Consider the following 23,291-nt stretch of genomic DNA (forward strand, 5'->3'; position numbering starts at 1 on the left):
GCAAGTTAGCAGAGATTATTCTCAACAGTTACAAATGAAGTAAAACCATAAAATCTGAACCAGCTGAGAATATGAAAATGGAGTCACCCATCTCCTAACCCAACCAGCTGAAAAGCAAATCAGTATGTGTGGCTGTGCCCTTTTACCAAGGGTTTAACCTGACTTGACTAGGAACAGTGTTTTCAAGTGATATAATAAATTCAGAGATACCAGGTAGTGATTCTGGCTTTTTTTTTAGTGTAACTCATTTGAGACTCAGATTTAAAGCAGATTCAGATAAGCTTTGTGTGCTTTTGAGTGGTGAAGCACAGTGCCTTGTGTACAACACTCTCCCTCCACTTTGGCAATGCTGTGATGTGCAAGTGCATAACTCACACAGGAGGACAAGGGACACTGGAGAAAATTAAGGATGAGAGGATGCAGTGATTCAGGTGGTTGTTTTTATTTCAGTTGCTCAGTAAGTTAATAAGGGAAACACATCTCATAAAATACTAAGATCTGAGTCTAAAATATATTCCAGTTGATGGTAGAACACAATACAGGACATTAACAAAGCCTTGAAATCTATCTTTTGTTGCGTGAGTAAAAAGTCTTAGAAGGAAATAAAAGGATCTAAATAATTGCTGAAGACAGTAATTATCAGGAAATTATCAGTAACTGGGAAACCAAAATCGTTATGAACCCAGATGTCTAAGGAACTACTCGTCATTGAAATACCACCCATGTCAGTAGTCCAGACACTGTTGTAAGATCTAGTATAGCTTCTCATGCTTTAGGAAGAATGAATGAGTACCTCTTGCTAAGCAGTCAAAAGAGTCTCATGGTCTTGCATGAAATTCCAGGAGCTGCCAAAAATTGCTGGAAAAGAAGGAAAAGATCTTCATAAAAGCTGTTATAGAATAGCTTAAAAATTAATTTTCAATTGTTGGGGAAAAATGCTTGGGGCGACAGAACTGAAAATCAAAGCCCTTTGCTTAGCCATACAGAAAATAAAACTTTGCCAATCATTATGCAAAATCCACTTTGCCCATTCAGCATGCCTCTGACCCAATGAACTAGAGAGAACAATTGAAAATCCTAGAGAGTCCTGCAGGAAGTGCTTTAAATCCTAGACTGGCACTCAGCCTTGGTGTCAGCTTGGGTCTTGGGCTCTTTATGAGCATTCACAAGAAGAATGCCAAATGGCTCTGAGTTCTGATTTTGGAAGGGGACTGACAACCAACTTGTTACAAACAAGCTACAGAGGGACAGCTGTTGTATGGAAATGACTTTTAGTTAATGAACGTAGTTGACAGACTGCAACAACTGGCAAATTATTTCATAGGTCTGGCTGAGAAGAGAATCTGAGGACAGTTGATGAATGACAAAAGAGAACAGCAGGTGGGCTTTCATTCAGATTAATCCTTTCATGAGGCAGAGCCTTAACTGCCCTTCAGTAACTCTTTAAGTCATATACCACAAGTTGATCCCATTTGATTTCAATGTCAACTTTAAAAAGTAATAAAAGCAGAGATGTTTTGAGGGAACATGTAAATGTTGTGCACAAGAAGGATAATATCGCTGACTCTGGAAGACAGCATTTTATACATCCAAAAGTTTACAAATACAAAATTGAGCCTTTCAGAGTTGGGCTTCCTGTGATGGGTAATAAAATTGAGGAAAAAAAAGCTATTTCCTTTCCACATTCTGTGTTTTGTTCTTGTCTTCTTTCCCTTCAACATTATGCAGAAGGGTGTAACAGATCATCAGGTGTTGAGACTCTTCTTTTAAGACTTTGCAATGCAGAAGACTCTGAGATTGACCACAAATGAAAAAAGTTGAAAAAGCTTAGTGCACCATCTTTGAAGTTCAAGATTCCATTGCATGACTATTGGTCTTAGCTGTAGGGTTGCCTCTGGTAGCTGTGACTGTCCTGGGATTGAACTATACTGCAATTGAATTCTTACAGAACAGACATTAATTCCCAAGATAATGGTTATGTGACTTGCTGATGTGTTCAAAAATGTAACATTGAGAAATAAAGGCAAATGGAAGAAGTTAGGAGGAATACACTTGAATACATAACTTTGTGGATGTTGTATTATACTCCATGAGGGTACAATAACTAATATAAACCCCAATAAAAAAAAAATCTCTATCTTATCCTCTCTGAGGAAACCCTGCAACACACAATCCAGCATGGAAATTTCTGTCAGATTCATCAGTTTCAATAAATGCCACCAAATCTTTCTTGATGATGTCAGGAGAGAGAATGAGGAAACAGCTAATCTAAGTATCGGCAGGAAACAGGGCAAATGAAAGGAAGTTGAAAAAAATTCATTTACCTGCACTACCAAAAAGGAACAGATGGTGAGATCCAAAGGGAGATAAACATTAAAGATTGGAAACCAAGCAATTCATCCTGTCAGCTTTCAAAGATCCAGTACTACTGAATATTCTAAGTACCATATAACATCAATGTTAAACAACAATAAACAACAGTACAGGGCCAGTAAAGTGGAGTGAACATGCTGAGCAGAGGAAGTTGAATGCTTTTAACAACAAGCCCATGAAGGGTTCTTCAAGTCATATTGCAAGGAGTCTCCAAGTAGGAAAATATTAAGGGAAAGGATAAAAAGAAAAGGCAAATTGTGTGGTGAAGTGTATGAAGCAAAACCAGTCTTGTCTTGATATATTGAACCACCTCAGCAAGCTCAAGAAAAATCAGAAAAATACTGTAAATTTTAATTTCGAGGTAGTGGATAACTTTAGAAGAACTCTAAATTTTTTATTGAAATAAGTTCTATACTACAGATTTGCAGACAAAACACAAAGAAAAGCTTTTTGACAGTGAAAAACTTGACTCTATATAAGATTTTTCAGGCTCTTAAGCATAAATGTTGGCTTACTACTACTAAATTCTTCTAGCCCATGGAGTACAGATGCCAAAGAATGGGTCCAAATTTTTCAAGGTCCTCACAAAGCTGGCATTTTGCTCAAAGAGCACGATTTCTGTATCAGTCTTCCCTTAAAGGCTCATCAGACAACCTGAAAAGCTGCCCTGGAAAGCTCAAAGGGTATTAAGAGAAGACTGTGCATATGGTTGGAAACTCGGCTTGGCACCAAATAGCTGTAGCTACTGATTTTTTCTCTTTTCAATTGCATTGCAATACCAAGCAGTTAAGACTTCAACCCTGGAGCAGAGTCCAATTGTACCAAACAGGAGGGATGTCTCAGATCCGGTCTGAAGGCCTGGGTCAGCTGCACCCGTGAACAGTACTACTCCAACCAGGAGTGCACACCAGCAGCTCCTCTGTGACAGTCAGCACTGGAGCATCATCTGCACACATGACACGCAAAGTACAAAAAATTGAAAAGGAGAGCAGGAATGTTTTCATAAGTTTGCCATATTAGGTTTAACCTCAACACAAAAATCTCATGTTTGAACTACACCTGCTTTGATTTTCTTAGCTCACTAGCATAGTTCTGCCAACACTTGTACAATATGTACATTTCACCTGAATATGAAAGAACCTTCTAACTCATCAAATTTGACTAGAAGAGTTGAGACATTTAGAGATTCATAGAATAGATAGGAGTAAGATATAAATATAGTATGGTCTCGTAAGTCCTTATATTTCCTTGGTAAAACAAGATAAACAGTTATAATTAGAGACCTGCAGAAGGCTTCTAGTCTAGCCACTACTACAGTGAACATCAGCTATATCTTGGAAGTCTTAAGTATTTGTAATTGGAAAACAGATCCATGATAAACAGTAAAGATAAAATAAAAATGTCCCAGATTCCCTCATTCCCAGATGAGATTTTCTTCTCCACCTTAAGCAGATAGCCAAACTCCAGCCAAATCTCATCTCCTCATTCTGGCACATCTCCCTTTATTCCAAGTTCCTGACCCCATTTTTCCCAGTATCCAGTTGTTTTCAGACATCAGGGGGTGCTCATGGGCAATCTCAATGTCCTCTTCACATGGCTAAATTTTCCTTTTGACCAGCAAGATCCCCATTAGGCAGGATTTCAGATGCTTTCTGTACCATTTTGGTGTCATGGCAAATTGATCGAGAGGAGCACAAGACAATTCTTGGAGGCTGTGCCCAGAAAGGTTTTCCTCCTTGGCTCTATAGCACTCGGAAATCCCTCCTATTCAGATGTCCATGTGTTTCATGCTTTCATCCCTAGCCTTATGAATTGTTACAGGGTGATCTTTGACACTGTTGTCTGAGGAAAGAGATTTTGGCAGGAGTTAATATGCCTTGGGCAGAGAACAGATAAACTTGTCTCCTCCCTGTACTGAAATAGATTGTGCTGTGAAAAAAGCACACTCCAGAGACCATAGTAATATTACACATTTATTTAACAATATTCCCTAAAGTTTCTAATGAAAATAAATTTACTAAGCAATCAAAAATCAACACCAATCCTTGACAAAATATAAGGAAAGAAAAATTTGTCTAGAGTCCCTGGGATAACATTACAGATGTTTCTTTTCTAAACATCCCTTTCTCCTCCTTAATTGATGTTTTGGCAATTTTTAGGAGATTATGCACTTTTCATTTAGTTATGGAGAATCTAGATCAAAGCATAAGAACCCACAGGTGAAATTATGGAGCACAACTTGATTTCCTGCCTTTTACCTTCTCTAAAGGCGTAAATTTTCCAGTGTGCTGGGAGCACAGCCCTAAAAGCCCTTTGGCAGAACAGAAGGGGTAACCTTGAGGCAGGAGACCTGAAGTTACACTTGCCATCAGGGATTGTAGCTTCTGATTTGCAAGCAGAGATGAAAAGACCCTTAATACAAAAAAAGCGCCCTGGAATATTGTGGTTAAAAACGATAGCAGATGTCTGAGAAAACTGTTAAAGACAGAAAGTCTTCTCAAAAGCTTTTTTACTTTAACATTTATGACTTCTCTGCTGTGCTAAAGACTCATGGTAATCACATACATGGACTTTGCTTTCATTTTCACTGGAGACTTCTCTCCCTTCATCCTGTGAAGTGGAAGAGAACAATGCCACCTTTGGGGAACCCCCCTCTGGAAAGCTTTCTGGGAAGCTTGCAAAAAGGCAAATTATCTGCCTCCTTTTTGTAACACTTTTTTCCTCTGGGTCCCTTTAGTCTCCTCTGTTCCATTTTTATACCTCTTTTATTGTGGACTGCTCTATACAAGGTGAGCAGAAATCTTCACTGCTAAGGCAGAACAAAAGAAACTTTTACAGAAATTGATAAAGGTGATTATATTAGTCTGAATAGCCCCAAAAGGTAGAAGATAGTGAAGATGGGGAGTGTCCTTATGGAATGCCATATTTTAAACGGTATTTGAACAACAGAACCGTATATAAGCACTGGAGGGGCTTTTAATAGTAACAATAGTAACAGTGTTCAGATCACTAGCTACATTTTGTAAATCTCCTTGAAATCTGCCTGTCTGCTGCTTTTCATGGCTACATAGTCTTAAAAGCTCACAGCTGCAGCTGCACTGTTTAGACAGTATGAAGAACAGCATCAGTGTTGATGGAAGTTGTTTGCTTGTTTGTTTGTTTTAATCGATCCCTGTAAGGAAATTATCATCACCAGAGCAATCATGAGCAAACAAAGAAGGCAGTCACACATCGGCCTCCTTGAAATACGGCCCTACCCTACGTGTGTTTGTACTTATACTGTGTGCACATATTTACCCTCCAGCTTTTTTATGTAAGGCTGTTTGCATGAGGGAAGAGACCAAGGAAGATATAAGCACTGGTTGAGGTAAGTTTTTTTTGGCACACAAAGAAAAACCTTTGCTAAGGAAACGCTCTGGGGTCACCTTTTCCACTGCCTCCCTCCCTTTCCTTGTGTGTGTGTCAGTTCCTCAGCCTCTGCTTTAGATTATGTTAAAACTCCAGATCTCTAAATGGCCTGAGGGAGGAACGTGTTCCCATTTCCTTTTCTTGAGATTCAGAATTACAAATTAATCTACAGGAAACAATTGCTTGAGCAATTTAGAACGGTGTGGGCAAGAGTCCACACATTTCCTTTACAGTAGCAAAGAGAAAGAAAGGGAGGGAGAGAAAGCACGAGAATAGTGGGCTGCTATTGTGCTACCCCTGCAGCACTATATCGATAGCATTCATTTTAGCTTCTTAGTAAGGTTAAGCATGATAATTGAAAATGTTCATAGCATTACAGTACTAATGTAACTGCATTGTAGTTCTACTCTTGCTTCCAACACGATGAAATTATCAGCTATTTAACAGCCTTTTTATGCTATTCTGACAACAGTACTTTATTCCATACCATAATGCAAATGCAATGCCTGTCATATTTTTTTTCTGTTGAGTGATGAATAGAATTTCATACTGACTTCTACAAAACACTTTCTTATGGGGTAAATGCATTTTTTTCCTATTACAGGATTACAGAAGTATCTAAAAAAAACCCCACCAAAATTAAATCTGACACCTGTTGAAAATATTTGGCTCATAAACTTGTAACAAAAGACATGTCAAATGAAACAGAGTTGCACTGGAAAGAAAACATTTTCTGTCAACAGAGCCTAAGCAAAAATACGCTTGATGTTTCCCACACCACAGCTTTGTGCAGGTTTATTTATTTTGTGTTGTGTACTGTGTGGGCAGCATAATTTGACGTAGTGAGAAAACTAACAATTTTATACTAAAACAGATTTCTCAGAAAACTCTAGTCAGTTAAGAAAACCAATCCATTGCAGCCTTCAAAAGGAAATGTAGTAGCAGACAGAATGCATAACAGTTGCCACTTTACCAGGTCTAAAATACAAACAGAGAATATAAGGACAATATCAAAAAAAAAATAGAGAATTTAACAATCCACTCCTCAGATCCCATCAATCACCAGAGGCAGATATTCGATGAGAATTCAGGGACTATTAGGTACCTCTTTTCTATGGTGGTTTTGAGCTTCCTGAGTAAGTAGCTCTGTTCTCACAGCTCTGGTGCCTAGAAATGCTTGAGTAAGTTTCAAGGGACTTAGCCTCAGTACTTTTCAAAGCTTATATTCAAATCCTGAAGCCTATACAGAAAAAGCTTTTTTTCTTTTTAAAAAGAACACACCCACAACATCAGCACCAAATTCACCCATTTACTCTGAGACTCTTTTCACAACAATAAGTAAAATTTAATCTTGTATTTACTGAATCATTAGATGTCTCTTTGTTTAATATTTGTAAGAAAAAGTCAAGTGGTAAGAATTACATGGCACCAAAGACAATGTGTTTATTCAGGGATTTATGTACAAGTAAATGTGATTGAGAAAGGAAAAAACAGAAGGATAAGTCCCTAAGCATCTAGAAAAATAACAATTAAGGTTTCTGGAGCAAATCTTTGGCTACATCTGCAATTCTATTTTTGTTCAAGCAACAGTGAGGTTTCGAAATTAATCCCTTGAACCACTTACCATACTTTGCTTTGGTCCTTACAGTGGTTTTGGTGTACTTGAACCACATTCCTCTCAGAGGAAGCTGAGCCAGAAGTATCAGTCCAGGTGCAAACCTAATGATGTCCAGCCTATTACAGGGACACAGAAATCTGAGGCAAAGATTGATGCTTTGGACAATTTTGTATCATGTGTGATGAGAATATTGGTTTTGAGAAAACAGACTGAATTTAGTCTGACTAAAAACCACAAACCACAGAGGGAACAAATATTAGGAACTCAGCATAAACTACACAAATGTATTGCTCCCCTCCAGTTGCATCAAATTACTGTGTAGGCAGGTACAGCCTACAACTTCAAAATATGCATCTTCCCATTTAGGTCTGTCACCTCTGGCCAGAGTTAACCAAGAGGTTTCTGTGTGGACAGACTTCTTTCTTAGCCTTAAGTTGCAGTTTTCATTTGTAAAGTTGACCTTTTGCTTGGATGGACAGTTTTCCTTTTTGTATCTGATGTGGACACCAGGGAATGTAATCAGGAGATTTCTATTGATTGCTCTCAAGCAATTTAGTTCTGGTCATGGTTGTACTGGATTTGCAATTATACTGAGGAGAGGTATTATTGACTCTGCCTAGTAATTACCAGGCTAACATCAGATTCTGCTATAGCTGAAACTAACTTACATCTCTCTGACCAAGTTACCATAATGAGATGCTGTTGGGTTTTTTTCCCCCTAAGCAAAAACAAGCTTATAATTTTTGTCTTCAAAGCAACATACAGAGAGAAATTTAACACACTATTCCTTTAAAAAGAGTTATGTGTGCTTAAATGATCAGAGAATGCATTTAACCTTAATTAGAAAAGGTTTTAGCATCTTACATATTCTCTGGGTGCCAGTGCATTTGTAGAAAAGCACTGCTAAAGTGTACGCAAGCTGAAGGAAGTTAGATGGACTGTTATTTGAAGAAATTTAATGACATTATCTGGACTTCTCAGGAGGCTCATCCCACATCCTTGGAGCCATTGTTATCAGTTCAAATGCTTTAAGAATTGTACTGGCATCCTCGCCTCTTGAGCCCAGTGATAAAAATGAGAAAGAGTGGCAATACTGGGACTTCAGACATACACTTGGCTCCCTTTCTTGCACAAACTGTGGGAAAAACACATTCTAGGGTGGAACAACTTCATTTTATGGTCATATCAGGACTTTTAAGGTCGCACTGGCATTGGTATTACACATACACACTTTATCAAAAGTAAACCAGGTACCAGTAAATCAGGTATAATTTGTATTCATTGTGCTCCTCCCCCGAAGCTATGGAAACCAGAAGGTGACACTCCAAGTGACATTTGTTTCTTATTACTCTTTGCTTTGCAGTTAGCAACAGACTACTTGCAAGTACTTCTGAGAAACAATAGCTGGTAAACTAAGTATTCTCTATTTCTAAGTCACAGCCTTTGCACCCTGCCATGTACATCATCTGAGGGACTTATTTGCTGCTTTAGATGACCAACTTTTGGTTAGTCTAAAGCACTGGCAGATATGGGAGGAGAGTTTGGAAGTGGACAAGACTGAGGGGAAAGGTGTCACATAACTGAAAAAACAGAGCTGTTCCCTACATGAATCCAACTCAGCAAATGCCACTGTGGAGATAAAAAGGCCTGACAACTGCAAACACAAATGCACATAATCAACTACTCAAGAAAATTCTGCTTCAATCCCTCCCACCCCCATTCTCTCAGCCAGGGTCCATTAGTGTCCAAACACCTCTTAGCATCTTGTAAACAGGACAGCAGCACCTATACTTTGCATGCAAGTGCCAAGCTGTTTTGTTTATTCACTCTTGTGGTCAAGCTTTAGGAAATTCTTGAACAACACAGAGATATTCGGTCTGTCAACAAGCAGAGCAGGTGGATCCTTCTGGTGCCAGCCCTGGATGTGGGATGGACTGTGAATGCCTCTCTGGAGTACAGGGAAATAGTGACAGGGACAAAAGAGGTCCTGCAGAGAGTAGACCAAGAAGCAGCCAAGCTCCAAAGCAAAATTTGGCAGGCGTGTTTGTTGTTATTTAAGTAAACTACAAAGGAAACCCCAGGGAGGGGGAAATCTGGAGCAGTTCCAGCATGCACATGTGCTGTGCTAGAAGCAGTAAGAATGCCAGTTTCCAAATGTGTCATGCTTAGGTATGTGTACACAAGAGCACACAAACAGAGACATGCATAGCTACCCACTGCAGTTTTCTAGATAAAAAAAATAGTCTGTGTCTTGATTCCATATTTGGTGCTGCTGGTGATTTTATTGCTATTTTGGCTTACCACTTCTTGTAGTAATAATGTTTGTGTATTTTTCCTGCTGTCTCTGCACTGAACTGTGAATGACCAGAGTTGATGCTTCTCAGATTGGTCTGTTTTGACTGTACACTCCCACAGACACCCACTGTCTGTACAGAAAGCATACTGATATTTTGCCTGTACTCCCTAGAAATGACACAAAGTTAAGGTTTTGGGTATAAACCTTAAACCACACTTTTGCTTTCTTCCTTTTTGGTCATCTTTATGAGTATGTGCTGAAAAGCTGATAAGTCTGTCATCTCTTTTGGGTAACATTTCCCAAAGTTTTTAAAATAGCTTTTAGGAACATCTTGAACAAGAAGGAATATGGGCCTCATCACAAGCCAATGGCTGTGTTCACACTAGCAGTTTTCTTCCAATAACTGAACTGAAACAGTGAAGGAAAGCAGTTGTAGCTGAGCTCTTTACATGTCTTTTATGATGGAGTGCATTGGGGGAAAGGCAGGAGATAACTCAGATTTAAATACTCAAGCCAGTTCTGCTTATAGCTCCTAATATAGACATATACTTTGGGATCTTTATAATCTGCTCACTTCAGTTGCCTTAGAATTCAAGGTCAATTTACAAACGCCTGTTTACACTGTGAGAAAATAGATGAAGTGGCTGCTTCTTGTAATACACGACTGTCTGCCACAGCAATCCTAGCAGACAGTAAGCAGAATGGGGCATAAAAATTCTTAATATTTTTAGTGAGTGGCATCAGGATGTATATACCTAATGTTCAAGGGTAGCAGTAATGCAGTAAGGTTATATCACTTAGTCTTGTGGGACCAAAGAGGATCACCAGCTCAGTTTTTCTTGTAATTGCAAAGTAATGAGTAAAATTAACTTATAATATGTCTACACTATTGTTTCTCAAGCAGTACAATGTAATCTGATTTGTTGGAGACTTTTTTAAACTCAAAATATGGAGGTATCACACACTGTAATATTTTGTCTTTTCCATGCTCTATCTGAGTAAAGTTCTTGAAATTCATCTATGTTAATTCCAGAATTTAACATAATTGAAACTAATTTTACTATAATTGTTATATGTACTGAGCTCACATGAAGAGTGGTTTTCCAAGGCTCATAGCCTAGCCAAATCAAATCCTTTTTTTTATCTCTGGAGCACAAAAAGCACGTGTGGGCCCATTATGATCTCTTTCACTGCCAGGTTTTAACTTTCAGCCTCCAGCTGTTTTGGCTGGGTTGTTGCTTGACATAAAGTAAATAAAGAAATAAATGCAAGCTTAAGATAATGAGTGTACTCTTTTTGTTCTCCTCTGGTTTCTAAACAGCTTTTCTACATACTTGCTTCTCAGGAAATGTTTTTACTGCAGAGAGCAACACAGTGAAATGCATAGCACTCATTGTCATACTCGAGTAATTAAAATTGTTTAGGCTAGTTTTAACTACACCAGTGAAAAGACAATGTCTCTATGCATGTTATAAAATACAGCTATTGACATGATTTTACTAACTGTTGGACAAGAATATAAATAAAATATTCCTTGTTTTTTGCTCTACTATCCCAGGAAGTCAGCTATGCAACAGTTCAACATAAATTCAAAAATGAAAACAGCTAGGAATTAGAGAGAGAACTGGCTTCTCAACAACTGCTTTCTCTTTCTCCCTAATGTAATGATAAAATAAGGGTAGTGTACAACAGTGGGAGTAACTGGAAGGTCTTAAAACCAGAGCAGCTCAGAGGCTACTGTCACTGATAAAACTCATGGAAGAGATGAACTCATAGTTGCAAATGGAATTGATCCTAAACAACTTTCAAAACTAGGAGCTGGCCAAATTATAAAGTATAACAGGGAAGGGCTGTCCAGTTTCTGTTAACCGCTTAAATGTGTCCTGAATGTCCTAAGCAGTTTTTCACATGACCCTTGTCTCTACAGGTGGGATTTTCAATTAAAATTATCACCAACTTGAGATCCAGGAATTGCTGATAAAAATTCACATTCAAATTCCTTCTTGTCAGATTAACAGCACATGAAATAGGATCTCAAGAACTGAAGCCAGTAATCACATTTTTTGCCTTCAGTTATGTGTGTATTTAATAGCAATGGAGGTATCCATTATGTAACTAGAATTTTCTTCTAGAAGTTTGCATAATTTTTACTTTATTGGTAAATCAAAATCTGTACACCAGTGTACAGTGTACCTCCACCGCAACTTTGTTGTGTGCCTGGCAAGCTGTGCAGGCTTACATAAAATTCAGATCAGAATTTGGATGCAGGAAAAGAAAGAAAAGGAAAATTAAAACTGCTCCCTGAAGTAATTTAACTTGGTTACTCAGAGAGACATATATGCAAATCTCCCCAAAAAATTATTTCATGAGTTCATTTAATTGGCTGTCTGGTAACAGTCATGTTAATCTGATTTTCAAGCTTATCAAATGCTTAACCCTTTGAAAGAGTTTCTTGTTTAGTGACATAAATTCGTCTGTATTATTAAGACAAAATTCTTAAAACAACTCGACTGGACCCCCAAATAGCAGTTTTCTGTCCTGCTAAAAGAGGTTGTATTTTTAGATTCAGTGTTTGCAAAAGAAGAATCCTGTCCCAACCCCTCTGATCATCTCCTAGGAAACAGTTTACAAGAGAACACCAAACAAAAGGAAATCTGGAAAACATCCAATTTATATTAAGTTATAGGTGTGCAATCATATCCATTAACATAGACACGCAGAGACAGATCTGTGTAAAAATGTGTGTACTTTAGAAAGAGACAGAGGGGATCTGGGGATTTCATGATGATAAATGTTTCTAAAATCATCCACTGTGTTAAGTTGTATTGAGTTCTCATGTGGAGAACTGAGAGGCCAGAGGTAGGCTGGACCCAAAATGTTGCTCTTGTCATAAAAGCTCAACTAAGCAGAAAGCTGGGAACATAGCTGTTGACAAAGATAGAGCCGAGAGCTCCACAGCTTATCCTTAATTAGGTGTTGGCACTGACTCTTGTCAAACAAGGGGAAAGAGTGTATGCTGACACACACAGACAGCACCAGTCACAGTTGGAGAGAATACAAAGTGCATTCAAGCTGGCATTGAAAGGGATTTAGATAAGTACTTGAGGTAACAAAAATCGAAAAAAGAGGATGATAGCAATGGAAGCTTTAGATGAATTGCAACAGAGTGCACCTTTATTACAGCTTATCAGTCTCCAGACAGCAACAAACCAGCCTTCCTAGTGCATTTCTCTTCTTGGTCTTCTGGATTAAAGGTCAAAGTAACTCAAATTTATATGTTCTGTCTCTCTTGCTGTTTGCACACATTCAGCATGCATCTCTGTGAATTGGTATACCAAGGATGAAAGCTTCAGCTACTTGAGTATAACAAAGGCCTTTTCCTTTGTCAAAGAGGCTCTGTTTTTCCCTTCAAACAATTATTGTCTGGAAGAGGTTGCAAACAATATGATATTAAAAGGTCACAATAGTACTGCTGGAATAAATACACATCTGGCAGTGCGCCAGTCCTAATCCTTCTTGTCTAAAATCACTGTTCTATTTTACAATCATTTGACATATTCAAATAGCTAATATGTGAGTTTATTAATAATACATATAGGCCGTATTCTAACATACACAAAAGCTGTGTGTTTTCACAATGTGTATAAGCACTTCAAGCAATAAGCTGTGCACATTTAGCTACCAGATGGTAGTTCTTATCATAGATAAAAGCACATATAGGCTGCTATAACTACATCCTCAAAAAGGGAATGATAAGAAAAAACACTCTCCACATCACAGCTTACATTATCCCTCTACTTAGGCAGAAAACAGCATATGTTTTATTGCTAAGGAAATGCAGTACTTGAGAGAAAAATATGATTGCAGAGGACAAAAAAAGGTAGAAATCCAGGGTGACATATTTAATATGGATATTCAGTGAAAGGTAGTAGAGTGGAAGTGTTGTGATTAATGTATTTAAACTCCAAACTGCATATAAAAGGTAGAAGATGTGTCCATCCTAATCCTCCAACCATTTCTACTGTTTAGCACCACGAGAACTTCATAGAAGGCCTAATGATAAATATTTTGGGGAATAATTTTCATTCTAACATTTTGGTAACCCCCCACTCAAAAAAAACCACAACAAAACAACAACACAAAACAAAGGAAAAAAAAGTATGTTTGATTCAATAAAAGCAACAGGAACATTGTCCTTATGACCCAATTTACATCCATGCAGAAGGTTATTAGGAAATCACAACTTTGTTTTCAGCATTTTTTGCCTCACGTTCTCCATTTAAAAAAATGCAGAAGCCCCCACCAAAACGTAAAAACATGCAGGTTTCCATTTGCACAGATTCATCTCCTCCTAGAAAGCTGCATAAACATCTGTGGATGAGCAGCCTTAAACATATTTTAATCCAAAGCAAATTTAAGCGATGCTTAAAGTACTTGCTCCCCACCCAGCACTGCAAGGGCAGAGAGTGACTTCATCACCGCCCTGCGCTCCCGCTCCCCCCCTCCCGCTCCTGGTGGCGGGGGCTCTGGCAGCCGCCGCCAGCACCGCGCTTTTGGCAGGCGGCCAAGCAATCTCCGTTTCCCAATGAAGCCCTGATTCCATCTGCTCCAGCAGTGCAATATATTCCACTTCAGGTCAAAAGCAGGGAGCCAGCAGTATTAACATTACACTAATCTGTAAAGACATTTTCACTAGGCTAGATAGGCTAATGTTACACAGAGCTTTTAAAGGCTGCGGGGACAAGGAACAGCAGTAATTGTCAGGGGAAGAGACAGTATGCAGAACATAGTCGAAGACGACAATAGATAGAGCATTGTCAGGACTGAATAAAACAATTACATGCTGGGGAGATTAGAATTTGAATATGGATACAAGCTCACAACCAATTTAATCTTTTGGGCACTTAATAATAATTGCAAAAATATTTTCCCTTAATTGAAAGGAGAATCCTTCAATGTCACAATTGGAAAAAAAATGGAATATGGAAATAGGTCAATCTCAACACTACCTTCTGTGAGAGATAAACCTTGAGTATTTCAAAGCAGCTAGGTTTGTTCCTTGAAAAGGAAGCAGACGTGTCTTTTGTTTCTAGAAATCAATATACACTACACATTTTGCAGATAGGGTGGAATTGTTTTCAAGCACTTTTGAAGTATATGTTGTTATATTTTCATTATTACAAGTGCTCAAGAAAACACTACAGCAATACAATAAAAGTAGGTTAAGACACACAATTGAAATTCGCTATTTATAACTGGGGGAAAAAAAGAAAACCAAAAAACACCAAACAAACAGAAAAAAACCAAAATCACAACATATTTTTCAGTTTCTCCTTAACACATTTCTAAGAAACTAGTTCAAGATTCATGCCTTTAGGCACATCAGAAACCATTAAGAAGTACATTTCTGGAAATCATAATGTATAAAAATTCAGTTTAGGCTGCTAGACATTTTCTTCTGTGATCTAAGGAAAAATATTTGGCTGGAAATGAACCATCTGCAAATCCACACAATTAAGTATAAGACTATGTTTTAATATACTTCAAAGTATGTGGCACTGACATGAAAGGTAACTTAAATAATAGAACAATAGAGACTGAGTAGATAGAAGTACATTGTTCTTTAATTAAAAAAAAAGCTAAAAATCCATCACAGTAGCGAAACATTTCTCACATGAAATTACAGGCTTCATTTGTATTTTGCTAGTTATTAATTTCTACCAGTCTTACTTCTTCATCTGCATCTTAATGAGCAGATGTTAAATGGTTACTTCTTCATCAGATCTGATTATCATCTCAGAAATTCACCAATTGTTACCATTCTCCAAATGGAATTTTGTTCTTGTTTGCAAAATAGAACTCTGCACTTCCTGTAAATTGACTTTTAGTTACGTATATATGGAACACATGACATTGATGTGTGTGCACAGGTGATGCCTGGGACACAAATTTGCAATTCAGCAAGAGGAAGGGGTCTAGAAAAATTTTATCTGGTGGGAGAGGTCTGCAGCAAATTCAGATGAAGTGTACTGACTTCCACCCTCTCACCTCAGCCTTTCCAAGCATTTTGCATGCTAATCACTGCATCCAGCACCTGTCCTTGACAGGCAGCCTGCTCAGTTCGGCAGATAACAAATGTGGTCTGATGGAGGCTGGGCCTGGCTGTGCCACATGCTCCAGCAGCTACCACACTCTGTGCCTCCGATGGAACAGGCAGCCGGAAAGAGCTTACAGAGCTGTAATTGCCTCCGTTATGAAACATCTTCACCTGTTATCCAAAGCTAAGCTGAATCACAGCAGAAATTATTAACAGTGGCTGTTTTCATGCCAGCTTAATTTGAGCTGATGCTGCTGTTCACTTAGCACAGATGAATAGGTGTGTACGAAGAGACTTTAAACAGAGATGACACCCCAATGAATATTTGCTAGCAACTGTACTATGGGGAGCTGTGTTGAAGAACAACAGACAATTGTTAAAAGCAAATGGATGAGGGTGAGAAGAGGAAAAAGGAGCCACTGCCATCAGTGTCTGCTGACAATAATTTTCCAGCCCGATGTCAGCCTTTAACAGCTAAATCATTTTTTTCAATTAGTTTCCACAAAAGTTGGCAAACACAAGCTTACTTTTTGTGCATACACAATGGTGTGAGAAAATGATGCTGCATCAAACGTGGCCAGAAATGTGCTACTCTGCCAAACAGGCATTAAATTTTAATAGTCTGCTTTTATTTTCACTGCAGTGTGCTTCAAGACGATTATAAATTACAGCATTCTGCTTACTTTTGACTAAATAAGGCATGTTTTAGCGTTTGATTTAGAAGTAGTGTGTGCCTGACATATGAAACAAATCTTGCAGATACAATTTATCACATGGTGCTCTATGTTTCAACAGAAATTGCTGCACTACCTAGTCACGTCTTTGATGAGTGGTTATAACTTAGATGTGGCATTTAGATAAATGCATTATTTGAGTCAGAATAAGGCCTGGATTTACCTGCGACCTTCAAAACTGAGGGGGTACTCTGTGTGTTTGACTTCCAGAACCATTAATCAAATACCTCATCAAGGCTTAGAGACATGGAGGCCCTGAGTACAGAGCCTTTGTAAATTAACTTTACTGAGGAACCCCTGCAGGTTGCAGGTGAACAATCCTTGACCTTCCTGCTTTGCACTCCCACCTCTACACATGTGCTTCACATACCCACAATTAGTCCAAATGTAGTGGGAGAGAACTGTGGAGGCTGCTGAACATGCTGGCTGCAAACCCCAAAGCCGATGCAAACACAGAAAAAGAACTCCTGCCAGCATGGTCAGATACAAGGGGTCCAAGCACAGTTACTGATTTTGGCACTAGAAACATGCTTGATTTTGTAAAAAGTTCAACTGGTGCCTGGATTATTTACAATTAAATGCATCATTTTGGCTCCAAACAATTACTAGTGACCCATTGTCTCCCCTCTGCAGGAAGAGAGAATTACCATGTAATAGCAGAAGCATTACTGAGTGTTTTAGATTTGTCTTTCTTATCAATGAGACATTAGAGATAGCAAGTCCAGCCTCCGAAGCCAAAGCGTTTAGGTGATTTTCTGATATCTCTAAGGACTACCTGCCTAATGAAATGGGTCAAGATGCCTCTAATGGTCAGTCCTTATGTAAATAGGATCAGGAAGAATAAAATAGCCTGTTCATGGATGGGGGAATGAACAGCAGATCCACAGATGTGCAGAGCCTGTTAAAAGGCTAAAAGTTTTGTAGCTGCAGCTTTAGCGTTCCTGTGAGGAGCCATCCCTCATTGTGAACAATTTCCTTGTCAAATATGTACCTTTTCTGAGCACTTAACTCTAATTGTTTCTTGGTTTTAAAGAAATATAGACTTATGTGATATCCTATAATGAGATGCTGTGTTTATATTTAAACCGCTGAATGGTTGCTCTGATGTGATCTAACTTATTACATATACAATTGTGAGGCTTGATTAGTTTGTAAATATCGTGAAACATTTGGATGAAAATACTTTGGAAATGCTGAGTCATGTTCATAATGTACCAACCATGAAAGCAAACGTAGATGTTCCTCCTATATATTCTGTCAAGCAACACCGGCTACAAAAAGGTTTCATTTTAATGGCCCTAATAAAAGAGTTATACTGTTTTAGAAAATTGGATACATCCATCTGTTGCATATAAATGAAATCTGAGCAAAACTCTGAAATCAGACTTTTTCAAATTTTTTCAGAAAGAAAGGGATGACAACTCTTCAATGAAAATACTGAATGGGGAGTGTGTGTGTGTGTAAGCACTGAAAAATGTAGTATAACTTCTATAGAAGACAAACAATAAAAATACAGCTCTTTAGGTCAAACTCTTCCCCTCTAAGGTAAAGGCAAATGGATCACCTTCAATGGAAAGAGGAAAGGTTCAGATGGAACCACATGAGGGTTTTTCTTTTTTTCTCCTTCAAGTTCTACAACTTATAGGAACAGAGCAGTGCAATGCACTGTCTACTTTCTACCTTAATACCTGGGACCCAGGCTGGTAGGAAAGCAGAATTAGAAAAGAGAAGCTACAAGCCTTTCGTGGCCTGATCTTTCTGAGAGTTCCTATAGGTTCCCCCTTACTTCCTACTGTTCAAGGCCCTGCATTTGGCCACTGGACTGTCAGAGGGAAGTGGACAGGCAGAATTCACTTGCCTTTCAGGGCAAAGACAATGCATTTCCTTCACTGTGTCTTTATCTCAGCAGTTTTCCCTGTTTATTCTGCTACCTAAATAGACTTTTCCTTAGGCTGCCTATTTAGAAAGTCCCACCCAAGAAGCTCTGTACATTTCGATGGGCTCTAGCATGTGGACTGAAAACCACAAAATGAAGAAAAGTGACCTTAGAAGTAGTCAACAGCATGGGAGGTGAAGGCACTGAAGGCACTCCTTCTCTGTTTGTTACCTTTGCAACACAGAAACACGAAGACAATGTAGAGGGTCATGTATAAGCAATAAAGGACGCCTAGAAGAGTGAAATACTTTTGGATCAGGGCCTTGTGTTATCATTTTTTCATACCCTCAGAGGAATGTTCTTCTATCAGGTAGCTGTATCAGTGACTAGGGAATATTTTGAAGTGTACAAATTTCTCTTAAGCTTTCTACTTTCTTGTTGAAAGAGCAACAAGTAGAAGAGACTACTACAGCTATTTGAAATGTATTTTTGTCAATAGGAAAAGGCTTCAAGGAGTGGGACTGAGAAGTAAGAAGTTTGCCTGAAACTGTAGATCAGGTTTTAGAAGGACTGACAAATAGACACTTCAAAAATTCTCTGAATTGCATGCTATGTTTTAATTCAGATCAGGAAAACAAACAGGAAGCAATTAAAAGTAATTGAAATTATAGAACAGATAGCTGAGCATGATATGTTGCAGGAAATCATCTTCTAGAAAGAAAAATCCATCCCTCTCAGCTAACAGATTTCTTTGAGTATAACAATAATGTGGTTACTATAGATATGATTTATTCAGGCTTTGAAAAAGCCTTTGACAAAATGCCTGACAAGGGACTTGAGAAATTCAGATGGTAAAGACTGAAGGGTTAAAATACTGCAGGAATTAGAAACCAGTTAACAGACAAAGGAAGGGAGGGAGTGAGGAGGGGAGGAAGGAAGGAAGGAAGGAAGGAAGGAAGGAAGGAAGGAAGGAAGGAAGGAAGGAAGGAAGGAAGGAAAGGAAGGAAGGAAGGAAGGAAAGGAAGGAAGGAAGGAAGGAAAGGAAGGAAGGAAGGAAGGAAGGAAGGAAGGAAGGAAGGAAGGAAGGAAGGAAGGAAGACTAATAGTCCTCGTCATGAGAGGATTGTAATGAGATTCTTTATGTTTCTGTACTTGGATAAGACTGTTCTCTTTATTAATGTTCTGGGAAAAAGGGTGGGAAAAATTTGCAGAGAGCACAATTATTTAAATTAGTCATCACTAGAGAAGGTTAAGAAAGTCCAAAGGGACCTTACAAAACTAAGCTAAATAGACAGCAGGGCTACTTACATATGAAGTTGACAAATGCAAGATAATGCAGATTGGAAGGCGTAATTAGAAGTAATCAGACTAAATTAATTATAAACATCTGGACACCTCAGGAAACATCACAATGCAGAACTCTATACAATACAGCCATTGAGAAAGCCAGCAATATTTAGGGCCTCTAAGGGCTTTTCCTAGATGCATAGATGGTTAGGGGCAAATCAACAAACTGCCAGCTCATTCCTACCCATAAAGTCTGGTCAAGTTTCAGAGCTTAAGGACAGGGAAACACTTGCTTTCTTCCCTCTCCTCTCCAGCCACCTCCCAGCTCTTCAGTCATTAGAGGAAGCTATTTCCAGAATCCCAACAAATATATTTTGTAATTTAATACCCCAAAAAAGGTCTTAGGAGCCACACAGGATTCCAACAAGTGTAATTAATGTCAAGTTGAGTACAAAGTGGTGTTGCCTTCGTGCTGCCCTCTCCACCTGCTGCCCGTCTGGTGTTTCCCCCCTGCTGCTCCATCCACCTGCCGGCTGTCTGGGATTGCTCTCCAGCTGCTGTGCCCACCTGCTCACCAGCTTCCTTGGAGTCGTCTGGGGCCTGCCACACTCCCTCAGTGCCCCAAATAGCCTGGGATGGAGCTGGCACCATGGCACAATTGTGCAGAGAAGCACAGGAGAGTTGCCAGGAGCTGAAAGGAGGCAGAGGGCTGCAGGTGGTGGAGGGAGACCATGTCCATTCAGCAGCACCAGCAAGGTCAGTCAAGCAATGGGAGGCAAGAGCAGCTGCAAAGCTGCCGCTTCATCCCCAGTGCTAAATTGGGTTCAGCCCTACTGTTCAACCAAATTTCTTGTTCCCAGTCTTTGCCCTTCACAGGAACAGAAGGAAAGGCGCATGTCATAGGCAGATGTGTTGATGAGGATTTGTTTTCTAGTCATCCACATTGTATCTGACTCCCAGTAAAGATCTAAAAAAAAAAGAGAGCGTTCTTAGAAATTAATGTTAGCTCTTCAGTAGATTACTTTGTAATGGTCTGCTTCCACTACGGATTAAAGCAATCTGATATACTACACTGTTCATACCTCTGTTGTCAAGAAGAGGGAAGAATGATATCTTTTTCTTGCACAGTTCAAGTTCTGCATTGTATCAGTGAAGGAGAGCATAGTATCTAGTCACACAAAAAGGAGTCATGTCTATAGTAATGGTTAAGGGATTTCTGATAAGCCCTCTATATATTTATACACATATACACCCATGTTGTATCTTACTATAATGGGACATACTATTTTTTAAAAAAATCAGATGTTCTTTCAAATATACAGTTTGATTTAACTTTCTTAAATAGAATACTAGCATACTGAAGTCTCTTGGAATAACCACGGATAATCATGATTTATACCCTGATGTAAACACACCATCAAAGAGTCAGCATGTATAAAAGTAAAATGTTAATCTGCTGCTGTCATTGGACATCTGTCTTCGGGAGAAGGAAGGTCTCCTGATTGTTGCTGCTCTTAAAGGAAGTAAATATAACCACACCATCTCTTTCTATATGCTATATGCTCTCACATATGTCTTCTGTCACTCCACAGTGCCAGTATGCAACATTTTCAGCATACTAGTAGTATTCCCACTCATTTGACCTGAAGCTCAGCAGGGAACAAACCCCTCAGTTAAAAAAAAAAATAAAGCCATGTTGGAAATGAAAGTACTTTCTGTCAGTCAGTATGAACAACTAGATTTAGAAGAGTGTTTAGCTGCATCCTGATTTTAAACCATTGGAATCACAGTAGCTAAGAGTAAACTAAAAAAATCTCAGATAGTGATTTCCTGGATACAGACTCTCTTGTAATCTCCAGCATATCCTGTCTATTCTGGGCCTAAAGATACTCAAAGTCTGGAATATAACATGCAATGGCACATCACTTAGCTGTGCTTCTCCATCTGTACTTCATAATCTGTGCTAATTTCTGGTTTAATTCCAGATGACACCTAAAAAAACTGTCTGATTACATCTGATTTAGGCACAGAAAACAGAGACAAATGAAATTGTTAGGTTCCTGTCCAGGCTGGTTCTTATAAACCACGCTTGCCTATTACATTTTTCATCTTTGCCATCCATTTCAGTTGGAAACAGTGTGTGGGAAAACCACTTGGGTCTCTTGTTTGAAAATAATACCTGAAACATAAAAGCATTTTTAAAAAAAAAAAAGCAGAACAGAAATAGAGTGTATTTTAGAGTCAAAGATGGATGAATATCCATTCTGTTCACTGTAGGGAAACTGGAAGCTCAGTCACAGATGGACTGTTAACTGTCAATGGCATTTTAACATTGTGTACAACAAATCTTCTTAAGGTCCAGATTATGTTCTCCAAGAGGTAATCACTTTTGGGGGATTTGTCTGTTTGTTTGTTTGTTTGTTGCTTCATTTTGTTTTGGTTTTTTTTCTTAGGGTTGACAGATGCTAAAAAGCTGTTGCAAACGTCTTGTTCTGTCCTGATATTTAGCACTGTGTAGGCTATTCAAACTAGTAGCCCTAACATTTACATACGAGAGGGTTACAGGCACTCCTTGTCCCAAACTATTTACCCTGGGCACATATTACAAAATTTAAAAGTTAGTTCAATATTTTCCTGATGAAAGATGCAGTTTTCCTCTGTGCAGTAAGAATGGGAATCCATTCAACTGACTTGGCTCTGAGAGCATTACTTAATTTACTTTAAAAAAAAAAAGGTTTTTACATCCGAGAGTATAAGTGACTTATAAATCAAATATAACTTAATTCTTACACAGTCTCACAGGAAAAAACATTTCACAGAATATTTTGGGTTGGAAAGAACCCATAAGGATCTTTCCTTATGAGGAAAGAGTCCTCATAAGTTGTCCCCCTAAGAGTCCAACTCTTAAGTGAATGGTCTGTACAGGGATCAAATCCACAAACTCAGTGTTATTAGCACCATGCTGATTAGCACTAAGTACCATGTAGCCAGTAAGCATCTATACAGCAAGACCCCATTCCAGGCAGTGTAGCGTACAATACTTTGTTCGTTGAAACATTTTCTTCTCGGATATTAATACTAAACATGCTTGTATGCTAACAAGGAGGAAAAGCTTTGAGAAATGCTCCCTGTTTTTTTTTCTTGAATGTGTGGTACAGATTGAAATACATCTGAACAATTACTCTGGGAGGTATTGAAAAACACCCGAAAGACAATGTAGTCCTTGATCACAGCCAGCATGGCTTCATGAGAGGAAAGTCTTGCTTGCCAAACCTGATTTCCTTTTGTGACAAGGTAACCCACTGTCATGGTTTGAGATCTCCAAAAATCTAATTCCTTAGTCTAAGCCCCCTCTCACATCTCAACCTAATGTGGGATGATTTTTTCCAGACAAAACACCAGACTCAAAGTGGGGGAAAGGGAATATATTACAATGACTGTACAAATAAATATTATAATACATTATACACACGATCTCAACTATCTCTACCATGACATAAGTATTTACAATGGATCAGATCTCTTCTCCCCTCCAAATAAAAGTCCAGGAGGGAAGAAGGACAGATCCCTTCTAGTCTCTGAGCAGTTTCTCTATGGCAGCA

Source organism: Manacus vitellinus, unplaced genomic scaffold (genome assembly GCF_001715985.3).
Source record: "Manacus vitellinus isolate BGI_N305 unplaced genomic scaffold, ASM171598v3 scaffold_9_pilon, whole genome shotgun sequence".
Lineage (NCBI taxonomy): Eukaryota > Metazoa > Chordata > Aves > Passeriformes > Pipridae > Manacus > Manacus vitellinus.